Consider the following 21,034-nt stretch of genomic DNA (forward strand, 5'->3'; position numbering starts at 1 on the left):
TATCTCAAACTCAGCATGTCCAAAACAGAGCTCCCCTTTCCCCTCAACCTTCCCTATTACTGTCAAGGGTATTGCCATCCTCCCAGTCAGCTAGGCTCACAACATGACATCATCCTCAACTCCTCATTCAAACTCACCCCACACACCCCATCTGTTGACAAGTTCTGTTATTTCTACCTTCCTAACATCTGTAGTACATGCCCCTTTCTCTCCACTTACACAGCCCTCATCCTCATCTGGACTACTGGAATAGCCATATGATTGATTTCCCTGCCTCAAGTTTCTCCCTCACTCTACTCAGCTGCCAAAGTGAAGATTCTGACCATGTTACCCCTCTCTACTCAGTAAACTCCATTGGCTTGCTGTCGCCTCCATGACCTGGTCCCTCCTTCCTACCTTTCTAATCTCCTTATACTTGATTCCCTTCCAGGTTCCGTAATACTGGCCTTCTTACTGTTCCTTGCACACAACAACACTTCTCAACGACCAAGTCTTTTCACTGGCTGTCTTCTATGCCTGGAATATTCTCCCCCACTTCTACCTTTTGGCTTCCTTTAAGACTCAGCTTAAAAGCCACCTTCTGAAGGATTCCTTTCCCATTCTCTATACCTTCCTCTGATGTCATTCTCCATCCTCTTCTGTCATCCTCTGAGATTACCTCCTTTTATTTATTATAGATTACCAAACAGATAACACTGTACATATTTGTATATACATAATTATTTGCATCTTGTCTCCCTCATTAGAAGTTCCCTGAAGTCATCAACCATTGTTTTGCCCCTTTTTTGTATCCCTGAACTTAGTTCAGTGCCATGGCACATAGTAGGTGCTTAATAAGTGACTGTTGGCTTACTGACTGACTACAATAGTTTCCTGATTAATCTTCTTGATTCCATCTCTATCCTCTCCAATCCATCCTCCATGCAGGTTCCAAATTGGTGTTCTCTCAGGCAGCAACCTTGTGTGACGACCAACTATGATAGACTTAGTTCTTTTCTCATCAATACAATGACCCAAGGCAAGTCCAAAAGACTCGTGATGGAAAATGCTATTCACATCCAGAGAAAGAACTGATGGAGTGTGAATGCAGATCAAAGCATACTATTTTCACTTTCTTTATTTTTTTTCATGGTTTTTTCCTTTTATTCTGTTTCTTCTTTCACAACATCACTAATATGAATATGTTTTACATGACTACACATATATAACCTATATCAAATTGCCTACCATCTTAGAGAAGGGGGAGGGGAGGGAAAAATGTGGAACTCAAAATTTTATATAAAAATGAATGTTAAAAATTGCCATGTAATTAGAAATTACTACATAATTAGAATTACATGTAATTAGAAAAAAATAAAATACTATCTACTGGGGGAGGGACAAATTGGTGTTCTCTAAACAAAGATCTGACCATGTCAGTCCCTAACTCAAAACTCTCCAATGCATTCCTGCTATCTCTATTTTAGAACTTCCACAATCTGGCTCCCATCTACGTCTGCAATTTAATTTCATATTGCTCCCATTTATACGTCCTCCTTTACAATCAAAACCGCCTATTTGCTAAGTTTCATACAAGAAATTCCATATCCTGCCTTTGCCAATTCCCAGTGTAGTACCTTTTTTTGAGCTCCGAATCCGCAACTTCCATCAAAGCACAGCTTAGGTGACATTTGTTCTGGGCTTTTCCTGATTCCTCTATGTATTAACATCATTTCAAAATTACTTCAAATAACACTATAGCTACTTATCTGTGCATATAGTGTATCAGATCCTCATAGGGGCCCCTCTCCTACTCCAGAAGAATGTAAGCTCTTTAAGGTGAGAAGTGGTTTCATTTTTGTATTTGTGCCAGCACCTAGCACAATGCCTGATGCATAAATATTTATTAAAATGAATTTGAAGACTAGTTTGGGCAAAGAAACAAGGATGTGGGCAAGGGGCACAGAAAAGTGGAGGGCAGATTTGTCCCTTAAGTTATTGAATAACTGTCTCTGAGGATCTCAAAGCTCTTTCAGAGACCTGTGCCCTCACCTGCTGAGAAGAAAAAGAACAGAGTGTATCATCCTTAGAAACAAATTTTCTCACTCTCAGAAGTTCTCAGCTCCAGCTGGAATGGGGCACATATTTACATCATAGGTGAACCATGTAGAGAGAGGTGGACCCCAGCCAACATTTAACAAGCTAAGAGGAAAAAGGCTTTATGGCAACAAACTGGCTGTTCTGATTATCCTATTTAGGAACAAACTGTGTTGGTTTTAATTCCCATTGTCCCAAAAGAATTCAGCTTGAGAAGTAAAGCACAGAACTCTGTATCGAGGCATCCATGCCCACAGGTTCACATGTTGAGTTGAATGGTGAGATGCAGTAAAATGTGAAGATGTAAAAGACATTGACTGTGGGCACCTACCCTGGACCCTTGGCAAAGGCAAAATCAAACAGAGTTGGGAGGCAAGGGTAGATGCAGACTGACGCATAAAGCCAAGGTCAGGAAGCATCATGTGTGGTACAAGGAAAGTCAATGGAAAGAATTATGGATTGGGGAGACGGGGAGGAAGCATTTATTAAGTGCTTACGATATGCCAGGCACTGTGCTAAGCACATTATAATATTATCTCATTTGATCCCCATGACAACCCTGTAAGAATGGTGCTATGATATATTATCTGGGAGTCAGAAGACCTGTGTTTGAATTCTGGTTCTGTCACTTATGATCATGGGCAAGTCACCTTACTTAGGGCCTCAGTTTCTTCCTCTATCAAAGAGAGGATTTGGTGAGCTTGACAGTCCCTTCCAGCTCTAAATCTATGGTCCTGTGCCCTATAGAACAGGCTCTTTCCAGCCTCCCCTACCTCAAGAAACCTCTGAAGACTTTACATGCCCTTAGTTTGAAGCATAACCACGGCTGTGCACCTTGTGTCCAGACCTGGCATGCCTCTCCAGGTTGTCTGGACAGCTACACCAAAGCAGTCCAGGTAAATCCCCAGGACGGGGATCCAAGACATTGGATCAAATTTCTAGTGGCACTGGATATTGCAATACCATTAGATCCATGGAAAGATGCAAAAATAATGTCATTTCATTGAACACTAGACAAATACCCAGCTACCCAATAGGACAGTATAATCTGGATAGGGGAATAGGACAGTGGAAATAATATTGCCACTACAACAATAATTACTACTACTGCCGCTGCTACAAAGACTTAATATGTATAGAGCACTTTTCCATCCATTATATCTCATTTGATATTCACCACAATCCTGTGTGTTTGGCAGGATTCTAGAAGCTTCTAGAAGACTAACTGGTTTTGGTTTCTGTAGTCCCCCAATGCCTTGCACAGGCAAGCCCTTAACAAATGTTTGTCAATTTGAAGAGCATTATCATCATTTTTACAGATGGGAAAAAAAAGGCTCAGAGAGTAATTTGCTCAGTAAATTCCCCAGTAATTTACCTTGCTCAGAAAGCAGAACTGTATGGATAGTATTAAAACCCAGGTCTTCATCAGGTGTTCTTTGCAGTACGGCACATAACAGGAGGGGGGGAAAAGATATTCTCCCAAAAGGCTCAAAAAGAAAGGATGGGATGCTAGGAGGCAAAGCTGTGTTTCAGGAATCCTCACCATAGCAGAACTCTGCAAATTCCTCAGGTTTGGGATACTGCTTCTCTGCTCTGAAGCCTAAGCTGGAGAACTCAAGGTGGATGACCCTGAATTCTGCATCTGCACTGAACTGTAAAGATCTGTTTAATTAATAACTGAATTTCTCCCTTTACATCATAGGCTGCTTTTAAATTTTATACTAAAAGAACTGGAGGGCCCTTTACAGATTCTACCTCCTCATTTTATTAATAGGAAAGCAGACTCAGCTCTTTCTAGCATATCATTCAATCAATCTCTTCACAGCCCCCTGGAGGAAGGGGTAGGTTGGGTAGTTCTCACCCAGTTCTGCTCAATAGCACATAGAGAACAACTCCACCCACTTCCAAAAGCTAAGAGGAAAGATACTGCAGTCATGTGCACATGCCCACACATGCATACACAGGGAGGACTCACCTGCCATAGAGATACAAAAATAAAGGCCAGAAAGAAAACTGGGGGCCTAGTGAGTCTCTAAGAGGACCCTTACAAGGTTGGCTGAGATTCTCCACCAGTAAAATAGAAGCAGAGAAGCAGAGAAGTCAGTACATTGCCATTCCTATCCAACTTCCAAATTTGATGAGAAACAAACAACTAAAGTTGAAGGAAATGATCAGAAAGATCAGAAAAGGGAAGAGGAACGCAGAGCAACTAGAGGCAGCTAGGTGGTGCAGTGGATAGAGTGCCAGGCCTGGAGTCAGGAAGACTCCTCTTCCTGAGTTCAAATCCAACCTTGGACACTTACTAGCTATGTGACCCTGAGCAAGTCACTCAACCTTCTTTGCCTCAGTTTCCTCACCTATAAAATGAGCTGGAGGAGGAAAAAGCAAAGCACTCCAGTATCTTTGCCAAGAAAACCCCAAATGGGGTCACAAGCAGGACTGAACAACAACAACAACAATGTAGAGCAATCAATTAGTCAATCAATCAATCAACTAGTACTTTAGTGTCTAGGAGTTGGGGATATAAATATAAAGAATGAAACAATCACAATGAGCTTACATCCTATGTAAACTGTCATTGTCATTCAGGGAGTGACAAGTATATACGAATATACACAGCATACAAAGGCATTAAATACATATGTATACATACACATATATGTGTGTACACACACAACAAGATCATTTGGGAGAGAGGCCCCTGTCAGGTGGAAGAGAATCAGAAAAGGCTTCATAAAGTTGGTGAAGATGGTGCTTGAGCTGCATTTTACTGTATGTATGTATTTATTAACTTTATATTTATTCTGTATATATTTTTGTATGGACTTGTTTCCCTGATTAGAATGTAATCTCCTTAACGGCAGGATTGTCTTTTACCCTGTTTTATATCCCCAGTGCTTAACACCGTTCCTGACACACAATAGGTGCTTCATAAATATTTATGATTTTACAGTTCTATGGTTTAAGTAGGGGTCATTTCGTTCTTTGCACTTTTATTTCCAGTCCTAGAATAGTCATTTAAAAATACTTGTTGATTAGACTGACAGATTCATAACGTTCTGGTCATTTCCTCCAGCTATCTATTGCTGTTCTGCCCACCTTCCAAGAATTTGGTTAATGATGACAACATCGTGACCTCTTTGCCCACCTGCATCTCCCCTCTTACCTACCCACTTACACCAGTAAGTGCTTTGCTCAAGATCACACAGCTAGGGACAGAGCCAGAAATCCAACCCGAGACTCCTCACTACTAATCCAGTGTTCTTTTTATCTCTCTCAGCCTCAGTTTTTTATCAAACATAAAATGGTTTGAATGATTTGTGCTGAGTTTTGAAGGGAATCACGGAAGGCAGAAATAGTGAGAAATAGTGTCTACCAAGCATGGTAGATAGCCAGTGTTAAGTAACAGAGTCAGGAGATAGTGTTCAAGTAACAGCAAGGACAGTTTTGCTGGATTATGGAGTACCTGAAAGGAAGTAAAGTATAAGGAGACTGGAAAGGTAGGAAAGGACTAAGTTTATATTTGATCCTAGAAGTAACAGGAAGCCACCGGTGTTTATTGAGGTGGGGGAGGTGACATGGATCAAATGAGGTATTTGTGAAGCACTTAGGACAGCCCTAGCACCGTAGGTGCTTAATAAATACTTGTTCCTCCCTGCCCCTTTCCCTTTAAGAAGATAACGACTTCTGCTTTGAGTGTTTTAAGTTTCAGATATCTACAGCACAATCAGTTCAAGATGTCCAACAGGCAGGTGGTGATGTAAACCAGAGATCAAGACTAAGGTTAGAAGAACTACAGGAAATGGGGTATAGAAATCTATCCTGCCCTATAGGAAAACAGAAGAGGAAGGAGATAAGAGAAGGGAGGGGTGAGATAGAAGGGAAGGCAGGTTAGGGGAAGGGGTATTCAGAATGCATGCCATCTGGGGGCGGGGGAGGGGGGTTAAGATGGGGAGAAAATTTGGAACTCAAAATCTTGTGAAGTGAATGTTGAAAACTAAAAATAAATAAAAAATAAAGAATGAGGTTAGGACTAGATAAACAGATTTTATAATAATCCACATAAAAATGAGAACTAAATACATAGGAGCTGATAAGAAGAGCAAGCCACAATAGGATACAGGAAAAAGAAAAGGGGGCCCAGGATGGAGCTTTGGGAGACACCCACCATCAATGGACACAATCTAGATGAAGATCCAGAAAGGACACCAAGGAAAGGTCTGACAGATAGGAGAACAAGATACGAGCAATGTCACAAAAATAAAGAAAGGACAGAGTATCCAGAAGAAGAGGGCGACTAACTGTGTCAAAGGCTGCACAGAAGTCAAGAAGGATGAGCAATGAGAAGAGGCCATAAGATTTGGCAAGTAAGAAATCACTGATAACTTTAGAGAAAGCAGTTTCAGTTGAGTGATGAGTGGAAGTCAGACTGCAGAGGGTTTAGAATTGAATGAGGGAAGAAGTGGAGGCACCAATTGCAGATAGTTTTCTTAAGGAATTTAGCCACGAAAGGGAAGAGAGATTTAGGATGATAGCTAGTGGAAATGATAGGATCAAGTGAGGGTTGGTTTTTTTGGCAATCGGGGTTAAGTGACTTGCCCAAGGTCACACAGCTAGTACGTGTCAAGTGTTTGGTCTGAGGCTGGATTTGAACTCAGGTCCTCCTGACTTCAAGGTCGGTGCTCTATCCATTGCGCCACCTAGCTGCCCCTCAAGTGAGGGTTTTTTAAGGACAAAGGGGACTTGGGTGTATTTATAGGACGCAAGGAAGATTATTGGGGGAGAGAGAGAGAGAAAAAGAGAAAGAGAGAGAGAGAGGGAAAATGAGCGATCTGCTGGAGAAGATGAGATGAAATGTGATCAGTGGTCCATGTCGAGGGGTTTGCCTTGACAAGAAGGGCCATTTCTTTGTGTGAGACATGAGCGAAGCAAGAGATAGGGAGGGAAAACATCTGAGTGTTATGATGGGAAAAGAAGGAGCTCTTGGTGAATGGCTTCATTTTTTTTTCAGTGAAGCATGAGGCAAGGTCCTTGACTGAGAAGTAAAATAAAGGGTATCATAGAAGGCATTAGGAAACATTGAATAGCTGATGTGGTAAGTTTGTGAATTGATTAAGGAAATTTAAAATGATTGGTTTACTTCAGTAGGGGCCCAGTTGAGATTATGCAACATAAATTAGTTGTGGACCTAGTCTGCCTGGTTTCATTGTTTTCTCCAGCTTTGTTCAACACGTGAATAAGAATGAAGGCAGTGGATGGGGACAACATCCAAGGATGGGATTTGGCAAGGCATGACTGTCAATGAGATAGGGGCAAAATGGATTCAAGTGGAAAGCATAAAGCTGAACAGATTCATCAAAGAGTTAAGGAAGAGAGGAGAGTGTAACCAGTGCATAGGGTGATAGTCTGAGAAATAACTGAGATGTGGAGTGATAGTTAATGAATTAATCAAACAAGATTTGTTATCACCTGTGCACCAGGTACAGCGTTAGAGGCTGGGGATACGAAGAAGGAAATAAAGCAACCCCTCTTCTAGGACCTTAAACATATACAAAATAGATTAGAAATATAAAGTCATTTTTTGGGGGAATGGTTCTAGCTGCTAGGGAAAATCATGACAGGTTTTATGTAGGAGACAGTTGATCAAAATGTTAAAGGAAAAGATTCTAAGAGGTCAATATAAGATGGAAGTGAATTCTAAACATGGCGGACAACCAGTGCAGAGGCACAGAAACAGGAGGATAATAATAATATTAATAATAACTAGCATTTATATAATGCCTACTATGTGCCATGTACTACACTAAGTGTTTTACAAATATCATTTCATTCAGTCTTTACAACCCTTTGAGGTAGATGTTACCATTATCCCCATTTTACAGTTGAGGAAACTGAGGCAAACAGAAGTTAAATGATTTGCCCAAGGTCACACAGCTAGTAAGTGTCTGAGGCCATATGTGAACTAAAGTCTTCCTGACTCCAGGCCCAGTGCTCTATCCACTGCACTACCTAGCTATCTTTACATAGGAGATGAAGTATCATGTGTAAGGAACAGAAAGACCAGTTTGGAAAGATAGATTGTGGTAGTTAAAGGTTTTAAAAGCCAAGCAGAGGATCTTATATTTAATCCTGGAGGCAACAGAGAATGACATGGTTATATCTGTGCTTTTTAAAAAAAATTTTGGCAGCCATAAATTGGGGATGGGAGAAACTACAAAATAACTACAAATTGCCTAAAATATCTGGGCATTGACCAACCAAGACACATACAGGACATAGAGAAACTTCCACTTTGACAGAGGGTTATACAAGCCATCCTTTATTCTCCATATTTTGCCACCATGTTTTAGCTATCTGCTCTCTCCAACTCTGTAGTCTCCTTCTCCCATTACTGAGTTCCTCTTGGAACCTCCATTTTGAGGAGAGGCCCAGACCATCTATCTTCACCATCCAGACTTGGTCACCATGTCTTCACAGTACCTCTCTCCCCTCCCTCCCTGCTTTATAGCTCCCTTTTATGTGCTATCTTCCCCCATTAGAATGTAAGCTCTTTGGGGGGTAGCTTTCTTTTTGTTTGTATTTGTATCCCCAGTGCTTGGTATAGTGCCTGACAAATGGAAAGTGCTTAATAATAAATGCTTAGTAACAAATGATTGTTGATGTACAATTATTACACAAAACACTCTTCACAGAAATCAAGGAAGGCAAATAATTAGAGGCATATTCAATCCCCATGGTTGGTCTATGCCAATTAAATATAGATGGTAATATTACCTAAATTAATGTTCAGATTTAGTACTACACCAAGCTACTAATGTGATACTTTATAGAATTAAACAAAATAATAACAAAATTTATTTTGAGGAACAATAGGTCTAAAATCACAAGGGAAATAAACAGGAAGAAAATAGGAATGAAGAAAGCATAGCATTACCAGACCTCAAAAGTATATCATAAATCAGTAATCATAAAAACTGATCAGTACTATTTTCTACTTTGGTTAAAAAATAGGAAAGCAGTTCAGTAGAACAGACTAAATAAGCGAGAATCAGAAATTAAAAACAGTGGATCAATGTTTAATCAAGCCAGAATATAGCAATGACTATACAACCTGAATAAAAAAAAAAGGTCACTTAATTAAAAAAAATTAGGAGAACAGAACGAGGTACCTTTCATAACTATGACTGGGTCAAGTGTTCTGAACCAAATAAGGGCTAGAGATGATCATAAAAGACAAAACAGACCATTTCAATTACATAAAATTTTAAAGTGTTTGCATAAACAAAATCAATGCAGATGGAATAAAAAGAAAAACCTTCAAAATGGGAAAAAATCTAGTAAGTGTCTGAGGCCATATCTGAACTAAAGTCTTCCTGACTCCAGGCCCAGTGCTCTATCTACTGCACCACCTATCTATCTCTACATAGGAGCTGAATGATACATCCAGTATCATTGATAAAAATTATGATATCAGGGATAAATAGGGAATTTATATAAATTACAGAGCAATAATAATAACAATGAGTAGTTTTTACACAGTCCTTTAAAATTTGTAAAGGATTTTATATAAGTTACATCATTTGATCCTCTCAACAACCTTGTGAGATAGGTGGTTTATTAGCTCTGTTTTACAGATAAAGAAACTGAGGCAGAGAGAGGCCGAGTGACTTGCTGCCCACAGTCACACAGCTAAAAGTCAAAGATAGGATTCATACTCAGGTCTTCCTGCCTCTAGGTTCAGCCCTATAAATACCGTGACAACCAATCCCCAATAAGTGTTCAAAGGATACGAACAAACACTGGTCATAGAAAAACATGCTCCAAACAAATCACTATTAATGACAGAAATGAAATTAAAACAACTATGAGCTTTCACTACAGATGCAAATTGGCAAAACACACAAAAAAACAAAGTCAATGCTGGAAGGGCTTTGAAAATACTGGCTCACTAATATACTGTTACTGGAGCTATGACTTTGTACAAGTATTCTGAAAAGCAACTGGAAAATGACAAGAAAAGTGACTAAACTATTCATAGTGCTACAGATCTAGAGCTGAAAGAGGTTTTAGACATTACTGAGTCTAACCCTCCTTTTTGAAGATGAGAAAGCTCAGCATCATCAAGAAGTTAAGTGACTAGTCCATGGTCACACAACTGGTTAAGTGTGTGAAGCAAGATTTGAACTCGGAATGCGTTTCATACCCTTTCACCCTCACTGTCCTAATACTAAGTATATAACCCTCCCCTAAAGTTAAAAAAGCAGAAAGAAATGGAAGGGAGGAGAGTGGGGGGGGAAGGATGGAGGGAGAGGGAAGGAAGGAGAGAGGGAGGAGGAGGAGGATGAGGAGGAGGAGGAGGAGGAAGAGAAGGAAGAGGAGAAAGAGGAGGAGGACGGATCCAAACGTCTCTGTACTTAGGCTCCAGGGCTGGCTGGGTTAGGTATTAACTCAGATGATCTGTAAAAGTGGTCCAGGAAAGATAATTAAAGACTATCATGTGCTAATTGATATCCTACTACAGATTGTGCTTTAGACAGAGGTTGAGAAGCAGAATGATCTCATTTGCTCGGGAGACTGGCTGTCTTACTCTGACCTGGGACTTTGGACAAGGGTGTCTCAACTCAGGCTCCACTGCTAACACAACCTCTCATCTACTGAGGCTTCTATATACTCCTCCTTTGGATGACTGAGTTTATGCACCTACAAAATGGGGTACATACAGAGGACACTAAATACATGAGATATCACCACCTTCAGCAGTCACCAAGAGCCCTAATGCCCCAGGGTCTGCTGGGCTTTTCAAGGAGTAAGAGAGAGGATTCCCTGGGCAGGCCAGCATAGGCTGGATTGTACACAGAGCAATGAGGAAGTCTCTGGGATTTCTGGGACGCTGAAACCACTATCCTTTTACAGAGAAGAGGAGATAAAGCTGATTTCAGGGGCTGGTGGAATATCTTTCTGTTTACTTCTGCTAGCAAAATCCTGACTAGGGTTCTAAGTTTGGGGCCTGTTCTTGAGTTCCCAGAAACATAACGGAGCATGAGGTCACAAAAGACAGCCAGAGACTTGAGAACAACAGGGAATGACTTTAAAATCTTGACCCTGTATTCACCAGATCTCTAGAGAAATTTACACCTAGGGCCCCCAAGCCAAAAATTCAGAAAGGCCCAACTTACTTTTATAAATTATTTTTTAAAATTATCAAGCATTTATTCTTTTCTCCTTACCCTCCAAAAAAAAAAGAAATTCTTGTAATAAATATGATATGCACAGTCAAGAAAACTAAATTCTCATATTGACCATGTCCCAAAATGTGTGCTACATTCTGCACATTAGTCCATCATCTCTCTGTCAAGAGGTAGGTAGCTTTCTTTGTCATCAGTCCTCTGGAATCATGGCTGATGATTGCATCAATCAGTTAAGCAGTTCAAAATTGTTCATTTAGCAATGTTGATGTTATAAATTTCTCTCCTGGTTCTGCTCACTTCACTGTGCATCAGCACATATAAATCTTCCCAATTTTCTCTGTAACTGTCTTTCTACACTTTTTATGGTACAATGGTATCCCATTACTTCCATATATCATAATTTGTTCAGCCAATCTCCAGTTGATGAGTACCCATTTAGTTTCGATTCTTTAAATCTCAATTTGATTTTTGCTAATTCTTAAAAAAAAAAAAAGCCTCTATCAGAGAGGCGCTCCTGCCTTTCAGGGCCTTCTTTGTGCTTCAGGGGCCACTTGGGCAATATAATTTCTATGCTCAGATACCATCAGCAGACCTGGACTATGGCTATGATTACATGGATATAACAGGAAGTTCACTGAGAAATTAAGGTTCCCTTAGGATGGTATCACTGGGTGTGTCTGCCAAAGGAATGGTGCCCTGTCTGACCCACCTCCTCTCATCTGTGGAAAGAACTGGTTATGTAAGAGATTCCATCACCGTATTTTAAACAGTCACGCTCAATGGCGAAATAAGGGCCTGGAAAATGATGTCAGACTTGCTTTCAGTAGTCTGGGAAACTACCAATTCAGTAGGCTATAAAGCACCCTTAGGAGGCCTTAGGAGTCTGAGATAGCCATTTCAGAACCTCTTCAGGCTCACTGTTTCTGTGGAAACATACATTCATTCATCCATCTATTCAACAAACATTTACTATATTTTCCAGCCATCTCTACACCATACTGCATGAAACTCCAACCATTGTCATCATTCCCCAAACTCCTCCAACCCTGAACTCTATCCCTCGAAACCTGAGCTCTGTTAGATGATCTTTCACCTTATCTTGCCCAAAATCAGGTCTCTAAATGACTTCTTAGCTATCTTGACACTATATCCCCTCTTCCTCAAACCCTGTGCTGCTCCCCTTTATCTGTGATCTTCCCCCATTAGAATGTAAGCACTCAATAAATGTGCTCTCGGGCTCTCTCTCTCTCTCTCCCCTCTAAATACCGCACACATTCCCTAAGATTAACACTCACAAAACTCTTCCCCTATGTGTCACTTCCTTATCCAGTTCATAGACTAACACAGGGCTTTCCCACCTCCCACTGACAGCCAGGCCTCTGTTTATGTGGCTGCTCCTTAGCCCCTCCACCAAGGGATGAGTTAGGAGGCACAGAGTTGAACGGAAAGTCTTTTTTTTACTCTTTTGTATCGGGTTTATTCAAAAGCCTGGCCTGGGAAGAAGACACAACTACTGACCTTAAGTCTTTATTATTTTTAGATTCCAAGGAGCCAAGTTCTTATTGGCCCTGGGCCATCCAGGCCAACTAAAAGTGGATTGTAGCTCACAGTTAATGAAACAAATAAACAAAACAAACAAACCAAAAGAAAACCTATAGGCATTCTCACTTATGCATCTGGCTGACCACCATCCATTCTAAAGACAAAGGGAAGGTCCCTAGGAGGCCTGACTCGGCATACCCAGAGTACTTTGTTTTGAGTCAGCACACAGAAACCAAACCAGGGATACTTACACTCCAATCCTGCTGCTGGTTTCAGGAAACAATACCTTTTTACAGCCTGAGTTAATGTCCCCCTCCCTTCTCTACCCAGAGATGGCCCTACCCATATACACTGCCAGGGACACTTAGACAGTCATACTGCCAGTCGTAAAACCAGGGTCCTACTCACAGCTGAGCACTACTGGGGAGGAGGAGAAGGGAAGAACAATAACACGAAAAATTTTCAATAAGATAAAGAACAATGTGAAAAGTACAATGCTGCATATCCATTTTCTTCATCCCCTTAATTAGAAGATAATGGATCTAATAAGGGAGAGGGAAGAGAGGGGACCTCTGAGCTGGGGTCCGTGTTTCTCGGCTCCCTGGTATCTCAGCGATCCCATCTGTAAAATGAGTTTAATGAATTCTCACATCCTGCCTTGCAGAGATGCCACAAACATTTATTATGTAATTGCTCTGTAAAGGAAAGTTGCTTATTACTGTCAATAGTAATGGCATTCTGCTGCCTCTCCCAATCTGGAACAAGACACAGTCTTCTTCTTCTTCTTCTTTTCTTTTTTTTTGGGGGGGGGGGGTTGGAGTAGAGGGAGAGACAGACACAGCCAGAAGTCAGGAATGCTGGTTTAAAAACAAAATTTAAAAAAGAGAGAGAGACAGCAAAAGCTAACCTTGTGACACTATCCAGAGAAATATTCAATTATCTGTGACACACATTGTAACACACCCCTGGGTGGAATGTAAGCTCGCTGAAAGCAAGACTGCTTTATTTTTGGTCTTTGTTATCTCCAGCACCTAAACAGATATTTATTGAAGTCACTTGAACCCAAGACAGCCCAAATCTATTAGGCTCAGAAGTGAATAATGACCCCCCCATCCAGCCTGGTTGGGGTATAATAAGCACCAACCATCTTCCTGAGCCATACATAGGAAAGTTAACCCTCCCTTAAAAGACACAATAAGTAATATACGAAAAGACCTCACCCTCCTCATCAAGGCTCATGCAAATTATAATTCATCCATATGGAAGAAAATAAGTATCTATCCTTGGTGAAAGAAGGTTCAAGATGGACCATATATACCAATGGGAAGGAAAAGGGAGAATTCTGTTTAGTCCCTCTTCACCCTGTCCAGACACCCCTTAAAAGCCAATGTACTGAATACACAGTCAAACTGGAGATTACAGTAAATAACCCAGAATCACTTTTATCCCAGGGGTCAACTGTTCTAAACTCTTGCAATTTGTGATCAGAGAAAGTCAATGGAGAGTTCCTTCTGAGCCCCATGAGAGTGGTGTCTTGCCTCAGTCCTGAGCACTAAAGTCTCTCGATAACCTTTCTTCTAATCACAAACTCCTTTGCCTAGAATTAATGTATGTGTATTACTATGTCAACACAACACCTGGAATTCAACCACTTAGCCAATCTGCCTTGAGATGCTGTCTCAACATCTCTCCTTCTAGATCCACCTAGAAGTCCCAAAGTTGAAAGTAACTGGTAGATTAAACCTATTCTAGATTATGGAATTCATTCCCCTTTCACTCTGCCTACCTTAATCAACCCATCCTCTAAATCCCATATCAAATTCCACTCCCTGGTAAAGCTTTCACTAACCAATTCCATTCAACAAAAATTTACTAAGCAGCTATTATGAGAAAGGCAGAGGACTAGGTGTAGCAGAAATGAAAATTTAAAAGTGACAGGCACTGACCTCAAGGAGTTTTCATCCTACTAGGGGAGTTTTAACAATGACAAACCTGAGTATAATAAGAGGTGGAGCATGATAAAGGTAAGGGAGAAATCCAGACAAAGTAACCCAGGAAGACTTGAGAATGGAAAAATCACTTTCAGCTTGACTCCACAGAAAAAAGTGGTAGTATTTGAGTTGAGTCTTGAAGAAAGAAGGATTCTGAAAAGTGGAGATGCAGAAGGAGGGCATTCTAGAAATGCGGTATAGTCTATAAAAATGCCAGAAGCCAGAGAAAGCATGTTAAGGTTGGGGAACAGCTACTAGTCTAATTTGGCTAAATGTGGTGTTTGTGAAGAAAAGTAATTTGAAATAGTTAAAAAGAAAAGTAGATTGGAGCTGAACTGCAGAAGCCCTTAAAAGGACCTTAATGAGTTTGTTTGTTTGTTTGTTTTTATTCTATAGGCAATGAAGAGCTGTGAAAGTTTGTGAGTTTTCTTGTTTGCATGTTTTCAGGAAAGCAACATGATCAAACAGCGCATTGGCAAGATTACTTTTGAAGTTGTTAAAAGGATGGGTTAGAAAAGGTGAAAACCGTTGATAGGAAGAGCAGTTAGGGAACTGTTATAATACTCCAAGGGAAAAGTAGTAAGGGCCAGACATATCTGATAGATATGAGTTGAGAAAGAGGGAGAAATGCAACACATGTTTGAGGCAGAATCAACAGAAGTTGGCCATTCACTGAATGGTGAGGGTGGGGATAGGGGGGGACCAAGCTTAAAAACAGTCAAACATATGAATGAGTTTTGAGCAACCTAACACAATGCCTGGCACATTGTATGTGCTTAAGAGGTGTTTTTTTACTGACTGGCTGAAATAAAGAAGTTGTAAGGATGGACTTCAGGATGGATACAGGATACAGGAAGAGGTGAAGAGCTAAGTTTTAGACATGTTGCATCTGAGGTCATGACTGAACTTCTGGGTGGAGATGCCTAGAAGGTAGTTGGAAATGCTTTCCTGAAGTTCAGGAAAAAGATTAGAACTTGATATAAAGATCTAGCAGTCATCCACATAGAAGTATAATTAAACTCATGGGAGTGGATGAAATCATCAAGTAATAGAGAATAGAGAAGGCCCTTGAGAAACACCCACTCTTAGGAGGGTAGGAAGATGAGGAATCAATGAAAGAGACCAAGAAATATTGATCAAACAGGTAAGAAGAGAATCCTGGAAGTCCAGAAGGAGAAGAATATCAAGCAAGAATGAATGATCAATCATGTCAAGTGATATAGAAAAATCAAGAAAGCTAACTGAAAAGAAAAGGCCACTGAATTGATTATTAGAAATAAGAATTCAATGGTAGTTAAGAAATGTAAGAAGAAAATTTTATTGGCTTGGTGGAGTTACAAGGCGGACGGCAATGGGTTGAAGAGGAAGTGGGTAGTAAGGAAGCAAAGTCAGTAAATGTCAACTACCGCTTCTAAGAGTTTGGCAGTGACAGGGAGAAACAATAAAGAACAACAGATTGACAGGATGGCAGTTACAGGAAAAACTTTTAAAAGACAGTGCAGATACAATCATGGATACAGGCATCAGGAAAAACTCAGAGACAAGCAGAGACTGAATGTGTTGGAGAACAAACATATACTAAGGTCCCTCCCTTGTAGGCTATGCTAATTCTCCCCCTAAAAAGGTAGTGAAACAGTCTTTGAGACATTTTTGGCCCAGAAGACTTAATGCTTGAGCTGTTGGTGTGGTTTTATGGTGACCTAAACACAAAACCAAGTGCAGGAAAAATCATTGGCTCCTACCTTAGGTTGGACACACACTGGCACCCAGTGGAACTAACACTAAGTCCTTGCTGACCATCTTTTCCATGCTATGGCTAAATAAGCTTTTTTGTTCATTGTTAGATGATCTACTTCATTGCAGTCCCGAATATGAACTATCAGACTGGCGTAGCCCACATGAGGTGGCAGGATCAAAAGCACAAGTGTAAGAAAATCCATCCATATTCTCTAAGCCTAGAGCAAAGAAGGGTTAGATGGATGTAGATGCACAGAGATTTTTGAAGGGTAGAGAAGATCAACTCATCTCAATAAAATAGAAGGTGATGGCCTCTACTGAGAGACAGTAGAGCACGAGTGGAGCTGGGAGCTGGTAAGCTCCAGGAGACACATATGGAAAAGCCCAGTTCATAGTTATATTTCCATTATCTCCCTCCTCTCATCACTTATAGTGCTAATTGTCTATATCATTCATTTAGTATTTCATAGCATCATAGGATCCCCTGAGAATGTAAATTCCTTGAGGGCAGGAAATATTTCAACTTTTTCTTTGCATCTCCAGTCAGTACCTAATACGATGCCTGGAACATTGACTGTTGATTGATAACAAACTTACAGCTAGACAGAACCTTATAGTTCATCTAGCTCGACACCCCACCTATCTTCACTCCCATTTTACAGAAGTGCATTACTTAGAGTCAGAGAGATTAAGTCATTTACCCAAAGTCACATGGATAGTAAGAGGCAGAGTTTACTCTTTCATTGTTGTATAGAATGCAAACACCTAGAAGGTAGGGCCAAAATAGAATACATCTTTACATTGCTCACTCTGCCTAGCACATTGAGAGGCACTCAATATATATTTGCTAACTGACAAACAGCTTTAGGTGTTCTTTCTAAAGCTAGCAAATTCACTTATTGCAAGGTCAATGAGTGGCTTCCAGTAACACAGCTTAAAGACGTGCCTTTTCTCCCTCCCTCCCCTCCAGCCTTCTCTTGGAAGATGACAAAATGGTCAGGTCACCGGCCACACACTTGCTGCCCAGCACCTTCATTCTGGGGTCATTGCACTCAGGTAGACTTAGCCCAGTTTAATCTTGGCTGCCTGGGAGGTAAATCTGAGGGCCACCTGTTTTGCAGCAATAACCCACTTTGAGTTTGCTCTTTAGAGGTAGGGTAGAAGTTCCCTTTAGGCTTTGATCTCTAGAACTATTGTTCCACACCTTCCTCTCCCCTTCTAGTCCCTCCATTCAGCTGCTCTCCCAGCCTGATTTTCCAGACTAACCTTTTCCTGAGAATCCCATGGGACTCAGCCTATTTTTCTGATGACTGCCTAAGAATTTGGTTTCTAGCTCTAGGGAGATCCACCAGCCTGGTTTCCAGGGGGCAAAGGAACATCTCAGTAAATATAGTCTGGCCCTGTCCTTCTTCCTGAAGCCCCCCTCTATCTCAGTCATTCCTACTTCCTGCTTTCCCACAACCAGGCCCAGAGCAGAAGCCTGCACCAGAAGAAACCATACTGGGCTTTTACTCCAGTGGATTCCCATGGAAACCAAACACAGAGAGAGAAAGAAGAGGCAGAAACATGACTGATTTGCACCAGTTTCCTTTCCTATATCTACTTGCATACAGATAGAGTCAGAGGTCATAGGGTCCGTGGTTATGTTCTGGAAACAAGAAGTAGTCCAGTTGACTAAGACATATAATATTTGAAAGGGAATAGGTGTTAGCTAAGCCTGGAAACTCAGATAGTGAAGGGGCCTTGAATGCAAGGCTAAGGAAGAGATACTTTAGAATACTGATTCTGATCTCCAATGTATTTGACTGTAAGTGCCTTGTTTTTTACCTTCCTTTGTATCTCCATTGCTTACAGCAGTACTTGACAGTAGGCCTTTAATAAAAGCTTGCTGAATGATTAATATGGAGATAATGTTTTGTATTACTACATGGGTACAATGTATACCAGATTGCTTACCTTTTCAATGATGGAGGTGGGGAGGGAGGGAAAGAATTTGGAACTCAAAATTTTAAAAACAAATGTTAAAAATTGTTTTTGCATTTAATTGGGGGAAAATAAAATACTAAAGAATTAAAAAAAATAAAAGTCTCTTGACTTGACTTAAATATTAGCGAAGTGTAGTACATTGGAAAGAACAGTGGTTATGAAGTCAGAGGACCTGAGTTCAAATCCCTAAACCTTTGACAACTTACTACCTGTGTGAATTTGGACAAGTCATTTAACCTCCCTCCGCCTCAGTCTCCTCCCCTGCAAAAAAAGAGGGAGTTGAACTAGATGGCCTCTCAAGGCCTTTCCAGTTCTAAATCAATAAACCTATAAACTATCCCTCCCAGTTTTGTATCCTCAGCAAATTTAATAAGCATATCATCTATAACTTCTCTGAAATTGTAAAAAAAAAAAAAAGTTGGAACAGGAAGAGCCAAGTACAAAGCCCTGTGATGCACTACTAAAGTCGTTGTTTAAGATGACGTTCGTTATTCTATAAATACCATTCATTTATTCATTCAAAAAGCATTTGCTGAGGCCTACTATGTGCAGAGTACTATGGAGGTTAATATTATAGGAGATACAAAGTTTACATGAGGAAGGGTTGCTCTCTCCATGGAACTCATAGTGCAGTAGGGGGATGAGGCATTAATACAGATGGTTATAATACACAATAATCAGTGCATTCTATGGAGATGGAAAATAACTGAGGTCTGAGGGGAAAGGTTGGCACATTTAAGTGGAACTTTAAATAACTGGTAGGAATTCAACAGGTGAGAGGAGAAAGGGAAGGAAATAAGCACTTATCAAGTACCTACTAAGTGCCAAGCATTACAGATATTATCTGGGGGGGAGGACGACAGAGAGCATTCCAGTTGGCTGTAGCAGATTACAGAGTGGGAGTGATAATGACTAAAGGCTAGAAAACAGAATAGCACCACATTATGATCCTTTGCCATGAACCTTGGAGGTGCCAGGGCTCATGTTCTAACAACTGACCATACAATTCCACAAACTGAATGCCAGTGATTTCCTTAACCTTCAGCTGTAATGATAGCACAAGACACATTTCAGGATTCACTTTTTTGGCCAGGATTTTTTTTCTAGTGGTTTTTTTTTTTTTTTTTTGGTCTGGCTCTAAGATTGATGTGGAGTTCTCGCTAAGGAAGACTTTTCTACCAATACAGAGCTACAACTATTTAGAAGCTTGTCTTAGAAAAGTTGCCTAGAGGCACTGAGAGGTTGACTGATCCAAAGTCACACAGCCAACTTAGGCACATGTATGTATCTGTATCTGTCTGTCTGTCTCAGAGTCCAGCCTTGAATCCTGATTCTGAAGCCAACTCTCCTCTGTTTACTGCCTCTCTAACTCAAAAGTCTACCACTTCCAATACCCAAAATTTTTAAATTATACTTGCCATCTACCATTTCCTATCCTTAGACCTGTCCCATTCTCTAACACTAAAAGTATTCTTTGCTCTGATTATAGACTATGGCTTCTGGCCCCTCAAGTCATTTGTATTTTCCCAACATTCTCCCAATGTCTCCAACTATCTCACTTCACTTGTCTTCTTAACCAACCTTGACCTCCTCCCTCTAGCTCTGAAACTTTTAACATTTTACTAAGTACTAGTCTAGAATCCCTGCTCCCCTGAACTTCTGCCACTGCTGATCAGTGAATCTTTATTCCTAAGTAACCTCCATCAAGATTTCTCTGCTCTTTTTCCAGAGCTGTAGAATATGCCAAGAGAAAGTCACAGAATTGAGCTGACTTCACCCACTGCATATTCATGCTACATAACTTTAGCTAGGTTCTTGCTGCTTTTTGACAATCCTTCTGCTCTATCCTTTCCAACTACCTATCTCATTCCCCAGAGCTACCTTTCCAATCCTTTTCTTCTTTCAAGTAATTCTACCCAAGAGTCATAGCAAATGACCTAGTCTCCTACTTCCCTCAGAAGACTGAGGGCTTCTGGTGTGAGATCTCTGAGCTGTCTATCCAGAGCTATAATTAACATGGGGCTAGTAGGGCTTTGTCCCAGGGTACTGATATCTGGTGTATATGTTGGGGGGGGGAGCGGTCCCTGCATTTTCTCCCTAGGAAGAGCTGTCCTGGTGTGCACTCCCTGAGTCTTAGTTCACGTCCTCTTCTGATCTCAGGCAGTATAGCTGCATTTATCTACCAGATTTCCGTTGCTATGACTCTTTCTCTCTTTGGGCCTCCTTTTCCCTCCACCTCTCCTTAAAATGTTAGGATCAGACCATCCTCTCTTCAAGAGGGACAGCACCCAGAGTCTTCATGCCTCTGCTGCCAATCCTCTTACACTGACCTCTGCCTCTTCTCCCGCCCGCTCTGCCCCCACAGCCAGGTTTCTTGCTTCTAGGCTCTTATGACCCTTTAAACATCCCTTGCCTTATTTCTCCATTAAAATTCTTCTGTGATGTTGCAATATGGTATGGAAGTAAGAACATGAAACACATACTTTGAGAAAGTTGAGAGTGACTACAAGATTG

General features: G+C 40.8%; 1 protein-coding gene across 1 annotated transcript in view; it reads right to left on the bottom strand.

Annotated features, from left to right (window-relative positions):
• ST14 (suppression of tumorigenicity 14) overlaps positions 1-21,034 on the bottom strand; it is a 68,648-nt gene that overhangs the window by 29,645 nt on the left and 17,969 nt on the right. The window lies entirely within an intron of this gene.

Source organism: Vombatus ursinus, unplaced genomic scaffold (assembly GCF_900497805.2).
Source record: "Vombatus ursinus unplaced genomic scaffold, bare-nosed wombat genome assembly UNPS02014813.1, whole genome shotgun sequence".
NCBI lineage: Eukaryota > Metazoa > Chordata > Mammalia > Diprotodontia > Vombatidae > Vombatus > Vombatus ursinus.